This window comes from Pinus tabuliformis, chromosome 2_2, assembly GCF_031772625.1.
Source record: "Pinus tabuliformis cultivar Carrire ecotype Pingquan chromosome 2_2, CPIR1, whole genome shotgun sequence".
Classification (NCBI taxonomy): domain Eukaryota; kingdom Viridiplantae; phylum Streptophyta; class Pinopsida; order Pinales; family Pinaceae; genus Pinus; species Pinus tabuliformis.
Window position 1 is genome coordinate 1,091,367,122 of NC_142300.1, and position 22,405 is coordinate 1,091,389,526.

The window sequence follows — 22,405 nt, forward strand, 5'->3', positions numbered from 1 at the left end:
GTGAAAATACTTCTACTTCAGGTGTGTTAATTAATAACTTAGACTAAACTTGAATATGAATTTGTATATTATTTTATTTATCTTAATTCAAATTTATTTTCTTTTTATTTTCTTGTCATATTATTATATCTCAATTATCTCCCTTGTTACTATAATGTTGGGGGTATTGGCATCCTTATATTGATATAAATGGGGAGAGATTGGAAACAAAGGTCCTAATGGATGATTAAAGGGGTGGAAAATTATGAGCCATAGAGAAGCATACCAAGATCATGCTATGTTATGAGGTTATTGAATGTTGTATTGATGGTACATATAGACATATTCATTGCCAGAGGGCTTTTGAAACATGGATCCCATTTGATTCTTTAACATGAAGATTTTGTAAGTTGGTTATAAAATGTGATGACTTCAGGATGCAATTATATCGTGAATCAATGTGCGCCAATAAAAGAAGTGAATGAGATATAAGAAAAGGTAAAAGACTGAACTATTTGACTTAAAATGAATTGAAGAATGTTGCAAGGGTTACAAATGCTAATCACAGATCAACAGTGCGAGCTCTTTGGTGGGAGAGGACAAAGGTTGCTACACTCTCTATTAGAATGAGACCCCTAAAGGAATTTTTTTTTTAAACTATAGAAATGAACAATGTCTTTACACTTTTCAAGAATGTGTGTGAGGCACATAAGAAAGGAAAATTACAAGGTAAAGATGCAGTTTCGGAATTTTTCAAGGATATCTTTCATAACTTGATGCATGAAAAAGCGGGGAAAAGGTATAGTACATCCACAAAATCCCTTTATGAGATGATAAAGTTATGGGGAGGACCTAGATTACATAGATTTATTAGCTTGATCTGGATGGTACTTCAATATCTATGACTTTAAGGCAATTTACAAAGTCATTAGAATATATCCTAGGGGAGCACGAGGAAATTTTTGAGGCAGTCAAATTTTTTTAAACTTCTTATAAAGCCAAGCATGGTATAGATGGCCAAATTCCTGTATTGCTTTCTGAAGATGAAACAATTGTGAAAAAATATGTTAGGTGGGTAGTAAAATGTTAGGGTCCAACCCTAACCTCTTTATTTATGTAATAGGGTTGAGTCATAGTTATAGTTAGTTAAGGAGTCAATAAATCCCATATTAATAAATGTAAGTGGTTGAATCGCATTTAAGAAAGGGACCACAGTTAGTTGCAAACAGGCCATGGTATTAGATATATGGTATTGAGATAACCATGGTAATGACCCATGGTATTGTATGTATAAATCCTATATAAAGGATAGAACTCCCCATTGAGAAACATTGAGTTTTATTTTGTAATCAAGCTCTGCTCTACTGGAGGTTGTCCCCTCGAAGAAGCAAGTGAACATTGCTTTCATCTCTGAATAATAAAATACTTGTTGTTTTTCTGATTTTGTTCTTTGTTATGGGTGTATTTCTTCACATATTTGGTATTCTTGAGTTTCTGGCAGGTCAAGAGCATAACAAGTGGTATCAGAGCACTTTGCAGGGCCGCTAATACCTCCATATTTGGTAGTTTTTTTTAGGCTAGAGACGTTTTTCGGCATCTTTAAACCATGGGATCTATTGTTGAGCACATAAACCTACGAATTTGGAGAGGCATGCACACAAGAAATACAAGAGGTGGTCATGCTTATTGGACTCCCTTGTAACCCTTGTGGGTACCACTTCGAGTAGCAGCGCATTAGATAGAATCATGCACGGAATGCCTTCCACGTACCCTCTGGGTATATCAGAAGTCCCCTCTGGAGATTACCCACGTGTACGATAGGGTAGTCAGGTAGTACAGACAAGGGTACGGTTGATCCTCCTTAGTTAGTGCCCTGAAAGATTGGGTGGAGTACTATTGTTGGACCCTTATGTATATTACAATTTGTAACACCTAACACTCCTTTGAGACCATTGTTCCCTTGACTCTCTAAAGATTGCGTATTATCTTGTTTGCCAGATCAGATCTAGCAGTTGGGGTTCTGTCGCCATCGCAACAATTAGATCCACTAGTTGAGGTTCTACCGCCACAGTACCATTTAGATATAGCAGTTGGGGTTCTGTCACCACTGCAGTCCAACATATATTCAATCGTTGGGGTTTCGCAGGTAGATCTGATCATTTTCATAGTGAGGCTTATGGCTCCTATAGTCTAGGCCCAATTTTTGCAGGACATTGGGCAGGATCAATTTTTCTGGAATTTGGCCACCGCAATATTGATAAGAGGGCTTCCTGGGATGCTTACAAGAGACTTAGCCCATAAGATTCAGGATGAAAAGTTGATCGTAGTGGTACCATTCACTTTTTAGCTTCAATTTTTAGGCGGTCCCAATTTTTTTCAAGGTGACAACTAGTGACCAAGATTTGTGTATCGTAGCAACTAGAGCTCAAGTCATGGCCAATAAGAAGATCGAGCACCTTGAACAAAAGTTCGATTCTTTCCAGAGCCTAGGAGAACAGATGAAGAAATTCATGGCACAATTCAAAATGAGCACATCGAGGTTGCATCTGGAGGCACATGGTATTAATAAAGACCTTGAAGGAGAATTTAGCCATCATATTCACTTCCATGGAAATCACCAACATTCCCACCCAACCTGAACATGTATAAATTTGATGGCTCTAATCCGGTAGTATGGGTAGCACAAATGGAACAATATTTCATTCTAAATGATATCCGAGATGATCAAACTAAACTACATGTGGGAGCCCTTTACTTGGACCAAGAGAGATGGCAATGGTGGAAATGGCATCGGAAATTCTATCCCGAGAACGTAACTTAGCAAGTGTTCTCAAAATATCTTTGTGACTGCTTTGACAGAGATTCTAATTTTTTGGATCGTCTTACTAAGCTCCAATAGAGAGGCATAGTAAAAGACTACATTGTAGCCTTTGAGACATTGTCCATCTGCACGAAAGGTCTAGGAGATGAATTATACTTGGAATGTTTTATAAGTGGTCTCAAAGAATCCATCCAAGCCCATGTCCGGATGCACCACCAACTTGCTTGGATGAACTCTTGAACAAAGGATATTGAAGTGGAATGTGCTTTAGCTTCCCAATCACCTCTTCCAAATTTCATAGCCAAGGGATGCCCCACCCAGGCTCAAAGCCCTACCCAAACACTTAAGGTTCAAAAGGTGTCTCCAACAGAAATGGCTGAAAGAACAAAACAAGGACTGTGCTACTACTGTGATGACAAATACTCCCCTAGGCATAAATTTAGGGAACCCTAATTCCTTCAAATTGATGTTACTAGTCATAGTTCGTTTGAGGAAGCCCCACCCCTTGAGGGACCAGAGGATGAAGTTGAGGAAACCTAGTAGGACAATGAACTCCTAGCTATGCCAGAGGAACTAGTTATCTCGCTACATCCTTTGGCGGGCATTTCTATGCCCCAAACTCTCAAAATCATAGGATTTATTAAACATCACCCTATAGTAGTATTGATTGATAGTGGCAACACTCATAACTTTATCCATCAGCGAGTCACTGAAGTTGTTCATTGTTTAGTCAAGGTAGTCTTTGATTTCCAAGTCCAGATTACTGATGGGGGACAATGAAATGTGAAGGCCGCTACAAAAATATCAAACTTCAGATGGGATACTACCACCTAAAGACCCACATGTTTGTGATTAACATGGGTGGTTGTGACATTGTCTTAGGCGCTGAATGGATTCACACAGTAGGCCCAATAACCATGGATTTCCAGGAGTTATATATGAGCTTTAAGCAGAATGACCACATGCATACGCTTCGTGGACTCGAGGCAGTTGCTCCTTATATCATCAACTCGCATTGCATGGAAAAGTTGTTGAAAAAGGGCCATCATGGAGTTATCGCATAGTTTAATTCCATCCAGGCCATAGAGCCCACTACTCTTCATATTCATCCTAAGATGCAATAGCTCTTAAATCACCACCAACATGTATTTGAAAAGCCTAAAGAGATTCCACCCTCTAGAGGGGAACATGATCATAGCATCACTTTGGTCCTAGGGGAAAACCCGCCGAATGTGTGCCCATATCGATATCCTTTTGCCCAAAAGAATGAAATCAAAAAAATCATCAAGGAACTCCTTGAAGCTGGTGTTATTCATCCTAGCATCAGTCCTTATTCATCACTAGTGGTCATGGTTCTCAAGAAAGATGGGGAAAGGCACATGTGTCCAGACTTCAGGGCCCTTAACAAGCTCATTGTTAAAGACAAATTCCGTATCCCAATTGTTAATAATTTTCTTCATGAACTACATGGTGCATAATTATTTACTAAGCTAGATATTCACCCTGGCTATCACCAAATACGCATGAAAGAAGTAGACATTCCAAAGAATTCTTTCCGAACTCATGAAGGCCATTATGAATTCTTAGTCATGCCATTTGGCTATGTAATGCCCCATCCACTTTTTTGAAAGGCTCATGAATCACCTGCTGAAACAATATCTCGGAAAATTTGTCCTCATTTTCTTTTATGAAATTCTCATCTACAGCCTAACCTGGGAAAAACATCTTCAACATGTATACCTTCTCTTGCAACTGCTCCAGAATCACAAATTATTTGTCAAATTGTCCAAGTGCTCTTTTGGCATGGAAGAATTCAAGTATTTGGGCCACATTGTGGGTTGTGAAGGTGTTCGGGTGGATCCCAAAAAGATACAAGCAATGCAAGATTGGCCCCAACAAAAAACCTTGAAGAGTTTGAGGGTATTCTTGGGTCTCACTGGCTATTACCACAAATGTGTCTGCAATTATGGTTGCTTTGCTAGACCCATCACTAACGTTCTCAAACAAAATTCATTCCTATGGACTGATGCAGCAGAATAGGCATTTATGGCTCTCAAACAGGCCATGTGTTCCACTCCAGTATTGGCACTACCTGAATTCACCAAATCTTTTGTGATTGAATGTGATGCTTCAGGTACTGGTATTGGTGTTGTCTTAAGGTAGGAAGGTCAACCCTTGGCTTTCACGAACCAACAAATGAGTGGGAAACATCTGGTAAAATCTACCTATGAGAAGGATATGATGGCCATCTTACATGCAGTAGATACCTAGCAACCATACTTATTGGGGCGACATCTCCAAATCCGTACAAACCATCAAAGCCTCAAATATTTTTTAGAGAAACATATATCCTCGCCTTAACAAAATAAAATGGTTGGCCAAAATGTTGGGATATGATTATGAGATAATTTACAAGAAAGGGCGTGACAATGTAGTAGCAGATGCTTTATCACGCCAATTTGAGTATGAAAACACCTTGTTTTCAATCTCTCTTCCCATACCTGATTGGATTGAAGAAGCCCACAAGGAATGGTTTTCACACCCCTCTCTCTCCCAACTCATTAATAACTTGAGAGAAGATCCTAATTCCTCAATTGGCTACTCTTGGAAGGATGAGATTCTTAGCTACAAGGATAGAGTATTTATATCGCTAACATCCACCCTCAAAATGCGCATTTTGGCAGAGATGCAATCATCTCCCACTACAGGCCATGCAGGTTTTCCAAAGACTTATGCTCGCACTCGTCGTTCTTTCTTCTGGACAGGCATGAAAACTGCCATTCTTACTTTTGTAGTTGAATGTGAGGTGTGCCAACGCCGCAAAGGAGAAATAATCAAGCTACCAGGAACCTTACAACCATTGCCAATCCCTGCCTCCGTCTGGATGGATGTTTCTATGGATTTCATTATTGGTCTCCTGAAGTCAAGCAATAAATCAATCATCATGGTGGTTGTGGAAATAATTTCCAAATATGCTAATTTTTGCGCTCTACCACACCCATTTACCCCCACTTTGGTGGCTCAAGCTTTCATGGACTAGATCTTTAAACTACATCGCATGCCCACTTCCATTTTGTCTGATTGTGATTTGACTTTCACCAGTAACTTTCGGCAAGAACTTTTCAACCTACAAGGAACCCAACTCCAACTAAGTACTTCCTATCATCCCCAAACTGTTGGTCAAAATGAAGCAGTCAACAAATGTTTGGAGACATACCTAAGGTGCTTCACTTAAGAAAAGCAACATCAATGGGTATAGTGGATACCTTTAGCTGAATGGTGGTATAATACTAACTATCATGCATCCACCAAGATGACTCCATATGAAGCAGTGTATGGCCAACTCACACCTTCACCTATTTCTTATATCCCTGGATGCTCTAAGATGCAAGCAGTGGATCTACTCCTACAGAACTGTGCAACCATGATAACCCATCTCAAATATAATCTTCATCAAAATTAGAATCGAATGAAGCAACAAGCAGACCAACATTGTTCAGATCAAACATTTCAAGAAGGGGATCAGGTATTCCTGCGGCTACAACCATATAAGCAAACATTGCTCAAAGAAAAGGGTTACCAAAAATTAGCTCCAAAATTCTATGGACCTTATCAAATACTTTAGTGCATTGGAGTAGTAGCCTACAAGTTGGCCTTGCCACCAACCTCAAAAATCCATCCAGTATTCCATGTATCATGCCTCAAGAAAGTGGTGGGGAACAATTGCAGAATTCGAACCAGTCTACCTAGATTGGATGAAGAAGGTTCACTCTGGCTCCAACCTGAATTTGTCCTTGATATTCGAGAACAACATCTACGTGGCCGCACAATCAAGGAAGTCCTCATCAAGTGGAAAGATACCTATCCAGAAGATGCGACCTGGGAACCATCCATTATTCTTCAGTAGTTTCCGCAGCTTCAGCCTTGAGGACAAGGCTGCTTTTGATGGGGGAGGGAATGTTAGGATCCAACCCTAACCCCTTTATTTATATAATAGGGCCGAAGAGGTGAGGGAACATTGGTTTCATCTCTGAATAATAAAATACATGCTCTTTTTCTCGTTTTTTTTCTTTGTTTTGGGGCAAGTGAACATTGGTTTCATCTCTGAATAATAAAATAATTGCTATTTTTCTCATTTTGTTTTATGTTTTTGGTTGTATTTCTTCGCATATTTGGTATTCTTAATTTCTCGCAGGTTAAGAGCATAACATAAAAAGAGATACAATGGTGGGGTTTTGTGGTACAAAATAAGAACATCAATGCCGATCAAATTTCTTGGTGAGAGTTGGTGAGGGAGCTGTAGACTATGAGATTATAAAAAAATATTTTAAGAACATTTTTATTGGCCATTATGCACGTATTATTATTGCAAACCCTTTACATGAAAAGCCTCCTCATTTGGCTGTGGTTTTTCATCTAACATGCAATAGGTTCAATCCAAATTTTGTTTATCAACAATGGGAAAAGGTATAATCTATGTGGAAGAAACACGTGGAAAACAATTTTGGACTTATTGTTGTTCAGTCCTCAGATGGGATAGCAAAATAAGACAACTTATGTTGAAGGATTATTCTTCAACATTAGGTCTTTGATATCAAATTCCTTGAGAAGGGTGGAGGCTAACCGGGTTGTACAATGGTTGCAATGTAACATGATTGCATGACCACGACTACATCCACAATGACAAAAATATAGTGAATCCTTTGTTTAGTGGTCTATGAGAATTGGTTTTAAGAAATGAGTACATAAGATTTGGTCATGTCAAAATGGTTTATCACACTTTTAATGTGGATGATCACAAGATTAAGGGTGAATATATAGAGAGGATGGATCAACAAAATTGGGGATCCACACAACGCATTGCTTCAAGGCATGTTTAGAGTTGTTTGAAAGAGTTGAAAAGTACATTGAGTGGAAAGTTAGAGATGACACTATCTACAGAGACTTATCTAATAATTGTTGCTGACTACATTGACATCTTTATGTCTCAGAGTTTGAGCTTTTGGGAAAGGGTGCGAAATTCTTCACAAGTTCATCATTTCTTCACATTATGGTTATGTTGGGTATAGAAACAATCTCAATCTAAATTTCATCAACAAAGAGGCATGTCAAGATGAAAAAATTTCTTGCCATTTTGTAGTTTTGTTGATGAGATTGTTTTGAGATCATTACTCTAACTTGCCATGTGTTTTGCACTTGACTGGGTCATATGTACGTGAGAAATTCTTTAGTAAAGTTGGTGGGATGCTTGGAGTGGAGAGGGCCTATGATTTCAATGACTTGCTTCATGTTGTTGGAACCCTTAATAGAGTTGTTGAAGAAGAATCAAATCCCCAAGGGCTCCATTTTAATAAATCTCATAAGAAGCAAGAAAGAATTTGGAATAGATTGCACCAAGAAGCAATAAAAAAAAATTACATATTGTCGCAATATGATTCAATATCCACAAACGCTAAAATTGAAGAAGCCCTTAATATTGGATTGAAGGATGCAAAAGACATATTATCAACTTTCGAACCAGAAAATTACACTCATTCTTCTTGGTGGGTTAAACCATGGACAGAGGATCAAAATTACCCAACATTCCAAATTGTGGATGAAGTAGTTGATGATTCTCCACTGAGTTGTTCCAACTATACATTCCAATCTTCATCTTCATTGGTACACAATCAAAGTGAATTGAAAATAATGGAAAGTGAGTGGAGACATGAGTTGGATGAAATTTTAGATTCCATTGATGAAAATGTAAGAAAAATGATAAAGCCAATGGTGGATCTTGATGGTAAGGATATGTTTAAAGCATGTTTGGTTAGTCAGTTGAATGGAAATCTGACATTATCCATATATAGGTTAACAAAAGTGAGAAATGGGGTATACTTTAGGTGAGATTGGAAGGCACCACAAAAGGGTGTTTCAATTGGCTTTGGAATTGGATCATATTGTGGGGTGTTGTTTGAAAGCAACTCAATTCGCCCCACTGAACATAATGCAAGAAAAGGTGTTCCTCGAAGTACAAAAACCAATTTTTCTTGTGGAAAGTGGTACTTTGGAAGGGTTCAAAGAATAAGGAAGAAGGATGGTAATAGGGTGTTTGATTACCATAATCACATTGATCTTTTGGATAGATTAGAAGACATTGAGCTTCAATTATGTTGGTATAGTAGAATAACAGGGCAATGCATATATAATTATGATTTCATAGATCATGCTTTTGTACAACTTGAATATGTTATAGCAATCACAAAATTATCATACAATGCTAGGAATGATACATACAAATTAGAAGGAAGTGATTACAATGTTTTTTCAAATTTTACGAAAAATTTGAACAAGGTTGATTTTCAAAACATTCTACTTTCTCTTTCCTTATGTATTTTCATATGTTAGATCAATTATAAATAATTATTGGTTGTATTTTTGTTCATTTGTTTGTATGAATCTAATATTAGTTTTGTATTTTTTGGTTTTAGTTCTAGTGAATAGTTCAAATGGTGAATGTTCAGGATAAATCAACCGTTTTTTTCTACCTTCTTTTTGGTGTAACTTTCTTTCACTAGCCATTCATATTTTTGTAGTTGTGTTTCATTCAAACATTAATTTGGTATTTCCTCCATAAAAATAAAATAAAATTACATACTTATCTAGCTATATGTACCCTTACCTCAATACATATATACAATTTGGAGATAACGATACCCCTTACCTCAACACTTGTGTTGGATGCCTTCTACTGTGGTTCCTCTAATGTTGTTCCATTTAATCATGAAAAGTAGGAAGAGTTGGTTTCTTTTTCATGAATATGTTTTGTGGATAAGTATGTGGTTCTTCTCACTAATGTTAACATTTTCCTTGAATTTTTGGATTAATGGTTCGCTTTCTAGAAAGGATATCAAGGATCTGATGGCACGAACTTCAATCATGATGGTTTCTGCTCACTCAAGTCAATAGATTTACACCATAGAAAAGTATAACATATGAAGTGCATTTTATTTTGAATGTTTATGTGGTAGTTGGCTTTCCTATTTTTTAAATTGGACGTGTAAATTAGAGTTTGTAGTTCAAATGTGCCATTAGATTTTTTTGGAAGTATTATATTCTGGCCATATGCATGGGGTCTACAATAGTTAAATTGCACTTGGTTATTATTGAAAATTCAGTCCTCAATCATATTTTCGAAATTTCCTTTCAGTGCTTTAACTAAATCTCATTAACATTAGTTACTATCTGTAAAGGCTTTTGGACATGTGATGGTAGTTTTTTTTAAATTGTTTTCAACTTTATTGAGATATGTGCTTCTGGTAGATTGGAAGGGTGACGACACTTTTCTTTCTTATTTTTACCTACATTTATATATATATATATATGTTTGATGGGCCTTGCAATGTGTGTCTCTAATTTGAGGGGTATTTTAAGGTGAATGGTATCCAATCTTTTATAACTTTTGGATTGACAATAATTTGATAGGGCGAATGTTATGCAAATTTTAATTGATCTTATTTTTCCAAAGAGAGAATGCATAAGTTTCTATTTCATGGTTTGGGAAAGGAAAATACATAGAAAAGTTCTTATAGCATAACATATCACCTCCAAAAAGTAAAAGCATGCCACTTGTTAGCCACTTTTCACAAACTTTCATACATAAAATACCTATGATCTCTCCTGGGAACACAACTAGAAGAAAAAAATATGTGTTGATGAGTGAGGCAGGTTGTCAATAGGATGTGATGTAGAGATAGCTCCCATTTTTATGTTTCTTATTGGTCTCTCCATTATCCTAGAATCTCCAAGATGGTTGGTAAACTTTTAGAAATCTTGAATTCTTGCAGTAAATGATATGAACTACATAACCACTTTGAAAGGGAACTTCTAAATCAATTTGAATATCACACTTTGAATATCATGTAGTTTGGACCCTTCTTATAGGGCACTTATGAATTAATTTAAAAGGGTCTTGGGTCATTATGAAATGATTTATTTTATGAGGCTAATTCATATCTATCTTGCATTTCCTTTTGGCTCATTTAAGGCACATACTAGCCCTTTCATGAGTCCCTTCTCGACCTTTTTGAGACCCCCCTTGTTTGAGCCATCTTTGTATTACTTTTAGGCCTATTATGGGGCATATTTGGGCCCCCTTCTTGGCATACCTCAGTAGTATCTCACCTAAGTATTTGCAATGGCATCTATGTGGAAAAAATTTGGGATTATTCTGAGTGAAGCTAGAGGACATTATTGTGTTATCTCTCTATGGTTTCTAGACTAATATGATGCTCATTTAATCCTCTATTCTGGGCTCTTCTAAAAGAAATCTATATCTATTCAAAAGACCTCCAAGGCAGATTGTATGCAGCCTTATCCTCACCTTTTGAGTATTTATCATTTCTGCCTAAATTGAATGGTTTTCTTAGCTATATCGAGATCTCTATGGAGTTGCATCTAGGACTGATCAAGGGCTTATTCAAAGAACTGATAGAAGCCTGTAAGGAAATGATGGCTATAATAAAATCATGCCTTGCTTCTGAAATGTTTACAAAAAATATCTTATTGGCCATCTCAAGAGAAAATCTCTCTTCACTACGGGTATTGGTGTCTTTGCTTAAATTTCAATTTGATTTTATGTCTTTCAATAATGATTATTATATCAGAAAGTGTATTATGTACAATTTTTGTTACTTTATATTGTCTTCCATGAATTGAATATTTTTTTTATCCACAATGTTTGACTATTTCAAGGTTATCTTGTTGTCATATCCTAATATTTTATGTATTTCTTAACTATTTTTACACAATAAATGTTGGTGAAATAGAGAGCATGGGATTTCCATCCCAGCAATATGTTATCTATTGGTGGATGTGGCAGAAGAAGGTAGATGTGTTGTAAATTGCCAACTTAATTTGGTTAGCTATTTAGACAATTACTAAGAATAACTTGTTATTGAATACAATAACTATAAAATTTTCTTTTGCCTTTGCAACACCTTGTTGACTGTCTATGCACTGTATTTGTGAAAACTTCTTTGCTCTTGAAAATGGTAGGAAGAATCCATAGTTTTCCTTTTACAGGTCTTGGTGGGAAGGTGAACAAATTACAAGGTATGCAAAAGTGTTTTCGGTACATTGTAATTTTATTTAAGGTTTTTATAATTAAATTTATTATTCATTTGAAATTTGTACTTATAAACATATGTTCTTGGCAAGATTCTTTAGATAAGTATCTTCTTGGAGGTGAGTTTATCATAGTTGACTTCCACAAATAATTATGCATATTTGTCATTTCAAAACAAATGGAGGAAGTGGTGTATCAAATCTTTTTGGTGACAAATGAAATGTAAGCAGATGTTTCAGCATTAATTGAAGAGTGCACTGGAGAAGACAATGTAATGCCTGCCTTGAGTCAAATATCATACCTCCTTTTTCAAGTGATTTTCAACAAGTGATATTTTTGTTCTTACTGTAGGACATTTTCCCTTCTTGCAAGGCAGAAAATGAGCAATTTGGTATCAACCATGGTGTATAAAAGGAGATGTCAAATATTCCATTTAGAGGATCACATGCTCCTATGACAATTAGAAATTTATTTTTCTTTTGATTTTTGTCTCATATTTTCAATCTGTGTGGTCACATGTGGTTTGGAAATGAAATTGGAAAATGTCATGATCTCCATTTTGTTGTATAACTTCTAGTCATTTTTGTCTATTTCATTTGTAGAATGTAGTTACTCTTGGATGGATGGTATTAGAAATTTTTTTGAAAATACAATTAAGTACCTTTCTATGACATAAAAACAATAAAATCACATATAGGTTTGTCCAACTAGGGATTAATAAGTAGCACACCAATTGGAACTCGGAACCAAAGTTTTCCAATCAAAATACTCATTAGAATAGCATTCCATCTATGAGTTTCTAATATTTTGATCCTCGTATGAAATTCTGGTATGAATATCATATTTGATTTTCTTATTTTATTGGTATTTATAATAATGCATTTAACATGTGACTTGTTTTGATCTTCTATTCTATTGATAACTGTTATGGTTTTTAATATTTATTTTTCCTCAATATGGGAAGCCACTCGTGTTTCTTTTGAAAATGCATAGAAGAAAATATGAAGTATACTTATTTTGGCTAATAGATCTAAGGTATGTTTGGTGGTTATTTCCTTTCAATTCAACTTTTAAGATTCAAAGAGGGGTAAAAGTCATCCTCCTGCAAATCAAGGTGAAGTAAGCTTATTGTAACATTTCTTCACTACTTTTCCCTTTCTTCATACATGGTTTATCATGTCTACATCAACTAAGATCTGCCATATTGATGAGATTTCCTTATATTAGCATGTATAAATATTCAAACTATTTGTGTGGAAATATTTTTAAGTGTTTAATATTTTTCCTTCCCTTAGATCTAGCAAGAAACTACGTTCCAGCAAAAGTGTAGAATATTGTAGGATTTTTTTTTTCAAATTTCATTAGCAGTTATTAAAAAAAATATTGTAATATGCATGTTGAATATTGAAACTCTTCCATATGATTTGTAAGTTCTACTAGTCATCCTACTGCATTTTTAAATGTTTGAGTGGAATGTTATTGTGCAATGGTGTGCTTCTTTTTCTTTCACTTTGTATATAAAAACTTCTAGCAATGATATTTATTGACATGGGAAATTATTTTTCAATGAGTTAAAATGTATAATTAATTCATATCATAGAAGAATACACTATATGTATTATGTAGTGTCAAAGAAATCACTATCTCATTTATGGAATGTCATGACAAAATTATTTTATAGATTCTGAAATTCAGTGATAAAGGAGGACATTGTTTTGTGTCATCATGTTCTTTGGATGAGAGCACCATGCATTATGGAGGAACTTATAGATGAGGGAATCCATATTTGATTAACAAATGTCAAGCTTTATCTTAGATGATTTATATTATGTACTTATGAAAACAATAGCTGTTGATGTACGATATTCCTTCTCATTCCAATATGATGATATATCTTCTTCTTGTTATTAAAGTGTTCCAGTGTCTTGTCCTTTTATATCTGGTCCATTTAGTTTATATTTTATGACTTTCTTATTTTTATGGGTTTTGTCTATTAGGTTAAGCTCTTCAACTGTGGAGCTCAGAAAAATAGTGAGCCTTGTCTCTGTACAAGAAATATGCTTGGATGTCTTCACATATTTGTGGATATAGTATTAAATGCTACAAACAAAGTCTTGTCTGATTATCGGGATATGCATAAGACAGTAAGTTTTGTTTTTTTGTCTTGTTATTGGATCTTTACACTTGGTTAATTTTATTACCCAATTTTTTGGGTTATGACATGTTATTCTTAAGTGAATCATATTTATTTGTTGATAATAGTTTTAATGTGTTCCCTAAATTTCATATAAGTCTCTATTGCTTCTATTGATGCACGTAGCAAAAATGGATTATATTCTTTCAAATGTCTTTGCATCATTATATTTAGATGACTTATTTGTATCTAAGGAAGAGCTTGAGGAAGAGGGAACAAATCTTAGGTTTGAAGATGCAAGTGCAGCATGTATGGGAAAAGGTGAAGGTGTGAAGGATGTTAGTGATCAGATAGAAGATTAAGATCAAATTTTTTGGGGTTCTAAAAAAGTTAGTCTTTTATGATTCAGCTTGCTTCATGTTTCTCTGAGAATGCTAATTGAGTTTCAGTGGATCTTTTCTAATTTTTTGTACTTGACAATTTCATATTTCATTTGTCCTTTCCCATAGAACGCAAATTTTTTTCATCAATCAATTATGCCACATATGTACACAAATAGTGATCTATTTATCTTTATTAGGTCAAACGTTGCATCCTATGCTAAACATTTTTTTGGTGATGATGGAACAACCAATCTATAATCATTTCTAAAGGATTGGTGCACATCCACATGGCGACCTATTTCGATGTCATTGCCAAAGGAGTTTATTGTTTGATGTCTAATCAATTGACAGAACATTTTATAGGTTAATGATGCAAAAAGCCTGGAAATGTCTTTAATGGATTGAAATGGGCTCTAACGTCCATGAAAGCGATTAAAAGATTCACCCTCTCGATAGTGGGGTTCTTTTTGGGTGAGCTTTACAGTTATTGAGCGCGTGGAAGCAGCAAAATCAATCATAGTGCAAGATAAAATAGATCCAACGAATACTGATGTTGAATTTTGAATGCTAAATGCTGAATCAGGATTTTATGTCATGGAATTGGGTAAATTTTGTTGATTGAGGCTTTAAGCATTCAACTCAGTAGATAGGGTTTTTTTGGATTGCTACTTAGTTTGAAATTTGATCTAGTGAAGTTGTGACTACAAGAGAGATTCATTCCTAATATATTTTGGGGGTCATATCTCTCAGGGATTTGTAAATATGTGCAGTGAAATTTGCATTTTGGGCTTTTTTAAGTATGTGAATCACTAGGATTGTCAATAAATCGTATGCACAAATGTAAATTTATATTCATGGATAAATCTGGGAAAGGCAACCTGTGCTTGTATAAATTCAATTTATTTTTCTTTAGATTTCTCACAAGTAGAAGAATGCACAACTTCTTGTACTTCTTTTAAATTTTAATTGGTTATGTTTTGGCGTTTTATATAAGGTCATGGTTTTGAATATTGTGGAATCATCATTTGCATTATATGGGTGGTCACAAGCTCGAAAACTATTCCTTGCACCCACATTGTTAATATGTACACATGAGTTCAAATTTTATATATTCATTCCTTGAAAAGATAATGCAAAGCCCTGTGACCGTGTGTCATTGAAACTAACCCTATGATAAAACTGGTAGTTTAGGTTTTCCTGATTATGTTGGCTTTAAGTCATGGTTCTGCTAACAAAATAGAACAACGAAGGAGAAATGAGTTAACTATATGACTATTTGATTGTCATTATTTGGGGGGATCTTTTGCATGAGTTTCTCCCATGGATTCTGAAAATTGCAGATATTCCCTTCTGTCAAAAATCAAGTGTCTTTGGAATATCAAACGCTTGAAAGAGATCATGTATGTGAATGCTGATATAGTTTTGGACAATTTTTTATCATCTACTGGTATAGACAACTGAAGACAGAGGAAACCTCAGAAGAGTACTTTTGTTGTAAAAAGGATAAACAAATATGTGGACAACCAATTTTGGGGTTTTCAGAAATTTCGACAAGCATTATATGTGTTGTAATAAACTGTTTTTCTTCTGATTTCATGGGAAGTAAACTATTCCTTCTACTTTCATGGTGGAAAATTATTTTATTATAATCGATTTGCATTTCATTGCATTGTTTGTTTCTCTTAGTGCTTCCTGGTTCCATATTCTTTAGTGAAGAATATTTAATGTTGAAACCTTAAAGTTAAGAAAGAATTGTTGTAATTGATTTAATATGTAATTGGTGATAAATTAAATTGCAAAGGAACTGAAGAGTCTTTATGAATCACCTCATGGGGGTATAAAAGTGGTGGTGAATGATGACAACTCTTTCAAGCATAGTTGCAGACATTGGAGGACCATGTACATTCTAAAAGAATAATTTAGAAAAATGTAACATATTTTGGATGTTCTATGCTTGAGAAAGGGATAACGTTTTCATATTGCATTTACTGAAGCATCTAAATTCGTTTTTTTGCATGGTTATTACTATATTTTTGGAACATGAGCTATATTTGCATTTATTGATGCTTTTTCCTGTAGCTAACACTCCACATGAAATTGGTGTTTCTTGAATGAAACTCGTTCTAACTCGTGATTCTACAAACTCTCCTCCCAGAGGTAGTTGCTCATCCTTATAATGATGCTTCATCCAATTTACATTCTCTTAAATGGATATTGTGTTTGATTTAGATGTTTAGTTTCCTATAGGAAATTCTTTTGTTTTTCTACTTACTTCTTATCAAAATCATCAAGTATATAAGGGGGATGCATGACTTATAAAAAATGAGAAATAAACTTTGGTGTCTTTCAATAGTAATGATTGGCTTGGACTGTAGGGTATTTTTTCACAAAAATCTTCCACCCTAATATTGCAAGCAATGGAGAGATATGTGTCAATACTCTGAAGAAGGATTGGAATCCAACCCTTGGACTGTGACACATTCTTCTTGTATGTGTTCATCCACTTATCAATTTAGCTTATTTATCATAATGTTTGTTAAGAATTGTAGTGTGTTACATTTGGCTGGACACAATTGTGCTTGTTGCATATTTTTTTCTTAAAAGATATTTGGAAACTGAAGATACACATAATCTGCTTGAATGGCATGTAGTGGTTTAATTGCTTTGATACAACATGAGCTACAAGATTTACACTTGTTTCATACTGCTTAAGTGATATTTGAAAACTGATGTTGCACATGAGCACATAACTCAATGGATTTTGCTCAACTTGTGGATCAATTTTTAGTGGTCACATTTAACTTTCTATAATTTATGACCAAGAAAATTAGGGATGAACTACTTGTTGTTCTAGGATTTAGAAGTGAATTTTAAACATGTATTCAAAATGTTACATTTGACGTGATCTGTGCGCACTACATAGTGGGAATTAATTGGACTTCATGTGGAGAAGAAGAAACTTGGTTGAAATATTTTTTTATTGTCGTTTGTTGCATAGTTAACACGTCTTGTATTATTGTCTAAACTCCTCTTTTTATTAACTTTGCAGCAATAAACTGACATGGACATTCATGCAGTGTTTATGCAATCTTAGATCTTAGTTATCAGGATTGGAGTACACGATTTTTTCCATAAAAAATAGTAATTTATTTCCCTTTCTAAACTTTAGATTATTATTGTAGGTCATAAGATTCCTACTTGTAGAACCATTCCTCGAGTTTTATTTGAATGAACAAACTGGGAAGATGAACATCGAACACTATGAAGCATATGCAAAGCATGCCAGGTATGTTATACTTTTTCATTTATATCTGGAAAGTATTTACATGCCTATATTTTATTCATATAATTTTGGGGTATATATGGTTAGCCCTAATATTTCTCTTCATCCTTTGAGAAAAGAGTATGAGGATATTAAATTCAATATTAACAAAGTGATTGGGGTACTGGTAAATAACTGAAATGTTGAACATACCCTTGTCATAGGAAATGAGTATTGATCTTCAAATCTCAATTTTGTAGTTATTGACATAATTCTGGACATTTCCCCATGTAAAGTTGACCATGCTTTAAGTATAGTTTCTACTAACATTTCCCCTAGTGAGCAGGGTCCAAAACTTCTTCACATTTTCCTTTAATTTCATTATTTTAAGTTTTGTCTACACATTAGATTTATCAAGTTCTTCACTTGTTGTATTCTCTCTACATCTATGTGTACATCTTCCTACACTATCTAATTTTGAGTAGAGCATCTCCCTTTTGTAGGGTTAACGCTCATGGGTCATGTTAGCCTCCTGTTGCAACAGGGTATCATTGACATTTTTACATGCCAAATATGTCATACTTTGCAAGCTGCAGTGTTTCATATTTCTAGAAGAGACAAAAGAAGAAACCATGAAGTGTGATGATCCAAATGGCACTGCTGCATTCCATTTTGATGAGTTGTTCCAATTTTGAAGAATTTCTCAAAGGGAGGTCCAAAACGTCTAATCCTGGTCTCCCTAGGTTTCAATTTCCTGTTGTAGAATATAAAGAATGATATCTGTCCAAACAGTCTAAGCTTGGCAGATTTCTAGATAGGTAGAGAATCAAAGGGACCCAACTATTTAATCTGGGCCCTGGCAGAAATAAGTGCAGATCTAGATAGGAGAATTCAAAAGAAAAATTGTGAATATGGGTCTGCAAGTCTAAGTGCACCCAAAACAAAAAGAAGAAAAAATGTTAGGATAGTAGGCTGGGTAGGTAGCTGTTTGGTGGCAGGATGATAATTGATGATCAATTTTGTATCTCACAATGTCTTATCCTTTCAGATCATAGTTATCAGGCAGTTTTGCATTCAAAGGAGGTACTCAAGCTGGAATTCACTAACCTCCCCTTCTTCTCATTTCCCCCAAGTCACTTACTAACATCCCCCAACAGGTCAAGATCTGCTTGAGCCTCTCAGTTTCATCATTTCCATGACATTTGCCTTGGTGAGGATCTGCTTCACTCAAGGACTTCTCACTCATCATCTGTGAGCCTTCTTTTCCCAAAATAGCCTAAGGTCTCATACCTTAGCGCCCTCTTTTCATCTCCATATTAACTATTAACTTAATTATATAACTCCCTAACAATTTTCCCCTCCCCTATTAAAATCATGTATATAAAAATCCCCTATGTAAATACCCCTCCCTGGTAATATAGCCATATTTCCTAAAAGTCCGGGAAATCACAGTCCATCTGGGGCTGTCTTTAGCCCATCCGAGTCATTAAGGAGCTAGTTTGACATCAGGTCAGCTAGTAACTGCTTCCCTAGCTCTAAAACCCTCAAAAACCTTCAAAAAACCCATTTTTGCACCTTTTGCCCAAGTTCTGTGCATAAAACACTAACCCCGCTTGGAAAAAACCCATATTTCGCCCCTATCCCTAAAAACCAAGTGTAAATATGCCAACCCGCGCTCATAATATTCATACAACACGCAAATCCCGCCATTCCCTATGTTTAAACCCACCGCCGCGATATATTAAAAAGGGAATATTCCCGCGAATATCCCCACCCACTAACCCGCCGTCGCTACCCATCTACCGCCAGCCGTTAGATCTGGCCCGCCACAGATCTACGGTGGGCGGGCTTTTCTATATGCAACACGCCCGGGCTTTAGCGTCCGGGAGATGGGCGGTATTCCCGCCGTACTCCCGCCACGTGTCAAGCTCTGGGGTGTGGCGGAGGACCCCCTCACGAAACCACCATCCCCAAAAAGTGGTGCGCAACAAAACCGCTTACCACCCATGACGTCTCACCCCACGTCACCCCTTCACAGTCCCTGCTTATGTCACCCTTTTGTCCAGTCACCCGATGTGTCACCTGCCTGCGTGGCCTCTTGCCACGTCACTGCCACGTGTCCCTGCCACCGTACCTGCCACGTCATCGTCCGTACGTGATGACATCATGCTGACATCATCCCGCCACGTCGCCCTGCTGACATCATGCTGACGTCACTCGCCATGCAATTTCACATCATGCTGACGTCATGCTGATGTCATCAGCACTTTTTGGGCGGAGAGGCGCGAAAGTCGCACTTCGAAGCCCCGGAATCCAATTATGAGGCAGTTTTTGATGAGCGATTTGCGCGAAAATCGCTCATTGCAGGATTTTTAGGCCGAAATTGAGAATCTTCAGGGAATCTTTAGGGAATCTTCTCATCGTGCGGCCCCAGGAAGCTCGAAAAGGCACAAAAATGACCCGTTTTCTTCACAGAGCATACCAAAAGGAGCAGAAGACAATTCCAGATGATACAGAGGCCGAACAGCGGCCATTTACTGGTGATTAGACCCACAGCACACCAGATCAGCAGTCCAGATTTTGTCAAAGAGTATCAATGGAAGAAAAGACGCCAAAGAGTATCAGCAAAGATTTGTTTAGGGGCTCGAAGCACCTGAACATTGATGAAGCCCCTAGAAAGTCAAATCAATAAGCATAAGCCCATCCTTGCCTTCAAATCACCATTAAGGCATTCAAAGCACTAGGACAACAAGGAAGCAGAAACCCATGCATATTTATTTCAGAAGACATTGCACCAAGGTACCCAGGACTACATCATTTATTCATTTTCTTTTTACGGCCACCCCCAGCGCAGCCTGAGAATGTTCATGCATTTATTTCAGATAGGAGTAGGTCAATAAATTATTTTTTATGACCTGATTAGGTCAATATGTAATAAAAGCAGTAGATAGAAAGTTTTTCCCTATATATACCACCCTCTGTATAGTTTTAAGGGTTGGTAAATTGAGAATTCTTCATTAGAGACTCCCTGTGTATACCTGAATTTTTCTGTAATCAAAGATTGTCGAAAGCTTGGAGAGCGAACTGTCTGTTGTTGATAAATTATTTGGAGACTGAAGATGGAATCCTTGTGCTGCAGCCTGAAGCAATAAGTGCCTCTTATCTCTGTATATGTGTTTTCCATTATCTAGATAGCAGGAAAAAATAATAGCCTAGAATTAGTTTAAATACTCTCTATGCTCAATTTCTGTTGTTTCTTGATGTTTTCCTCTGAATGAATTGGTTATGAATATTGAATTCCTTCTGGCTCATGTTTAACCCAATTCACCTGTGTTGGCCAATTATCTAGGGATTCTTAACTGCCCCTAGGTAGCGCCCTGTTACTTTCTCTGCTAATCTGTTGGAGAGATTCTTAACTGCCTCTCTTTCTTTAGCATTCATTTCACCCTTTAGACTTGAAAATTGCTTCGAGCTCAGCTATCTTGCTCCATGTTCCCTCACTGTTATTAAGGAAACGCATCAGCAGTTCCCCTCCTTGACTCCACGCCCAATGGTTTGAAACATTCAGACTATACTCTGCCTCTCTACCTGAAAGTGTCAATTTTCCCACCAAAACAAAACAAAAAACCCTCTGGACCCGAGACCTAGCCTAAAATCCTTTCAAACAAAGCTAAATCTAAAAGAGAGAGCCCTCTCTGATTGCAGGTTGGCTAGAACCTGCAGTCTAAAGTTGGTTTGTGGTTACCTCGGCCATATACCTTTCTTAACCTTCAGGGACAACCTGAGTGATAACAGGTCACCCTTTCTTAGGGTCTTCTTTCTTATTTTCACTTGTATCCCATAGCTTGTAGTTTAGGATTGATAATTGGATTTTCTATCTCCTAGCCTCATTCACCTGTCTTCCTTGTGACAAATTTTGCTTTATCAATAAGAAAAATAATAGTGTGAGAGGTTCTTAATGGGTCTAGATCCACACACCTACACCTGTCTTTGCACATATGCCTTTGGTAGTTGTCTACCTGGATCTTCTTATGCGAGTCTGCCTTTGGTAATCGTCTACGTGGGTCTTCTTATGTGAGGGTGCCCTTGGTAATTGCCTACGCGGATATTCATATTTCAATAGTAATATTATTAATATGTAATATGTGAATTGTTGATACATGCTCTGGATCTAGTCAACTCTTCTAAAAAGGGTATCATAAAAAATGCAAACAAACTTGTGTGCAGAGTTAATTATACAGCCTGATTTATTTCTATTATTTCCAAATATCTGTTTCCAATAGGTATGATGTGCTTATGTTACAAAAAAATTATATTTATATGGGTGTATTTTTCATGCCCTATACAAGCATTCATGCTTTGAAGCCAAAATTGAAGAGTAAAGTGGCAATTTCAGAGTCTATTGCTTTAAATGAAGGCCCAAAAAATACCCTTGTGATGTCTCATACCCCACTTCTACGATGCACAACAAATAGGAGAATAATATTCAAGATCCAAGAATAAATGTCACTTCAACGTAAGCTACAGGAGTTGGTGCATCAACAATTCATAAGAATAAGGATCTAGCTTCTACCAGAGTGCACATTGATAAGAAAAAGCTTGATGCAAGGACGAAAAGTCTTAAAATATCATACAACTTTAGCCCTTCTTATCAATTATTTGAGTCTTTTAACTGGTCCTGTTACAAATATGATCTAATTGATTTTATGAAATTAAAATG

The 22,405-nt window shown here is 36.1% G+C and overlaps 1 pseudogene; it reads left to right on the plus strand.

The window, feature by feature from the left end:
- Positions 1-16,215: 16,215 nt before the first annotated feature.
- LOC149197195 (ubiquitin-conjugating enzyme E2 22-like) lies at positions 16,216-22,188 on the plus strand (annotated as a pseudogene).
- Positions 22,189-22,405: the final 217 nt, after the last annotated feature.